General features: G+C 30.0%; 2 protein-coding genes across 2 annotated transcripts in view; both read right to left on the bottom strand.

The window, feature by feature from the left end:
• LOC135221361 (putative neural-cadherin 2) overlaps positions 1-2,338 on the bottom strand; it is a 559,152-nt gene that overhangs the window by 22,667 nt on the left and 534,147 nt on the right. The gene's annotated exons all lie outside the window — the stretch shown is intronic.
• The window catches only part of LOC135221588 (putative neural-cadherin 2), a 21,500-nt gene that overhangs the window by 19,005 nt on the left and 157 nt on the right, over positions 1-2,338 (bottom strand). The window lies entirely within an intron of this gene.

Raw genomic sequence — 2,338 nt, 5'->3', positions numbered from 1 at the left:
ATTCAAAAAGGACTTCATTTATCATTATTATTCAGAAGATGAACCTTAATCATTATTAATATTATTATTATTCAGAAAAAGACTTTATCATTTGTATTATTAATACTATTATTCAGAAAATGCATCCGATTCATATGGAACAAGCCCACCAAAAAAAGGGGCCACTAAACGTCGAGTCAAAATGTCTCCCGTATGCCGATTGGACATATTATACTTCGACTCAAAAAAGTTTTTTTTTAAATTCACGGAAAAATACTTATAAGCCTACCAGCCGAAAACTTTTGAATCATGCGTCTTGGGGGATGCTGGGAGTTCACGGATCAAGGCGTTGTTTTGTTTACAATCGTTACGCAGGCGCGCAAGCGCGAATTTCTTTTTTATCGCACTAAAAAAGTATCAGTGACACATCTCAAAAATTATTTCATCACTTTGACATAATTTTTGCACCGTTTTAAATGATCCTTTACATGAATTATTATATATGAAAATGTGCGCAATTTCATTTAGAAAACAACAACAACAAAAAATACTCATGATTGTAGCTTTTATCAGTTTTGAAATATTTTCATATAAATAACGATAAGTGCCAAAATTTCAACCTTTGGTCAACTTTGGCCCTACCGAAATGGTCTCGAAAAAAACGCAATTGTAAGATCTTCTAGTAATATTCAATCATTTACCTTCATTTTGCAACGAATTTGAAGTTTTTAGCACAATATTTCGATTTATGGTGAATTTATGAAAAAAAAACATTTTCCTTACGTCCGCGCGGTAACTCTTCCGAAAAAAATCAGAAATTTTTTCTTGCGATTGTCGAAATATTTAAACCATTTAAAATTAGCCGTTACATAAAGTTTTATATATGAAAATGTGCGAGATTTCATGTAGAATACAACAATAAAAGATTGAAGGTTGTAGCTTTCTCTTTTTCGAAATATTTGCATATAAATCACAATAAATACAAAAAAACCATGTTTGGTCAACTTTGACTCTACCCATATAGTAAAAAACGCAATTTTAAGTTAAACTCTTACAATCTAGTAATATACAGTCATTTATCTTCATTTTGAAACAAATTCGAAGTGTCTAGCACAATATTTAGATTTATGGTGAATTTCTAAAAAACACTTTTTCATTATGTCCGAGCGGTAACTCTTCCGATAAATTTTTTTGTGCGATTGTCCTAATGTTTGCACCATTTCAAATTTGCCGTTACATAAAGTTTTATATATAGAAATGTGTGCAATTTCATGCACAATACAACTAAAAACAACCCATGGTTGTAGCTTTTATCAGTTTTGAAATATTTTCATATAAATAACGATAAGTGCAAAAATTTCAACCTTCGGTCAACTTTGGCACTACCGAAATGGTCGAAAAACGCAATTGTAAGCTAAAACACTTATATTCTAGTAATATTCAATCATTTACCTTCATTTTGAAACGAATTTGAAGTCTCTAGCACAATATTTCGATTTATGGTGAATCTATGAAAAAAAAAACATTTTCCTTACGTCCGCGCGGTAACTCTTCCGAAAAAAATCAGAAATTTTTTCTTGTGATTGTCGAAATGTTTGAACCATTTAAAATTAGCCGTTACATAAAGTTTTATATATGAAAATGTGCGCGATTTCATGTAGAATACAACAACAAAAGATTGAAGGTTGTAGCTTTTCTCTTTTTCGAAATATTTGCATATAAATCACGATAAATAGAAAAAAACCCCGTTTGGTCAACTTTGACTCTACCCATATAGTACAAAAACGCAATTTTAAGCTAAAACTCTTACAATCTAGTAATATAAAGTCATTTATCTTCATTTTGAAACAAATTCGAAGTGTCTAGCACAATATTTAGATTTATGGTAAATTTAAAATAAAAACTTTCTTTTCCTCCGCTTGCCGATTCGCGGCCGCAAATCTCCGAAATGCGTACGTCGCATTTTCCTAATATTTGCTCCTTTTCATATTAGGCATTTTATAGAGTTTCATATATGAAAATGTGCGCAAATTCATGAAAAATACAAGCAAAAATATTTGAAGGTTGTAGCTTTTCTCATTTTCGCAATATTTGCATATAAAAAATATATATATCAAAATTTCGACATTTGGTCAAATTTAACTCGTTCTAAATGGTCTAAAACTGCAATTATAAGCTAAAACTCTTACAGTATCGTAATATTCAATCATTCTTCTTTGTTTTGAAACAAGTTGGAAGTATCTATAACAATAATTAGATTTATGGTGAATTTTTGAAAAAAAACTTTTTTTACGTCCACGCGTTACGAATTCATGCATGCATCATTTTGTGATAATATTTTTTCTGTGTTGCTTTGATT

Source organism: Macrobrachium nipponense, chromosome 2 (assembly GCF_015104395.2).
Source record: "Macrobrachium nipponense isolate FS-2020 chromosome 2, ASM1510439v2, whole genome shotgun sequence".
NCBI classification, from domain to species: Eukaryota; Metazoa; Arthropoda; class Malacostraca; order Decapoda; family Palaemonidae; genus Macrobrachium; species Macrobrachium nipponense.
This window is presented reverse-complemented; position numbering and strand designations above follow the sequence as displayed.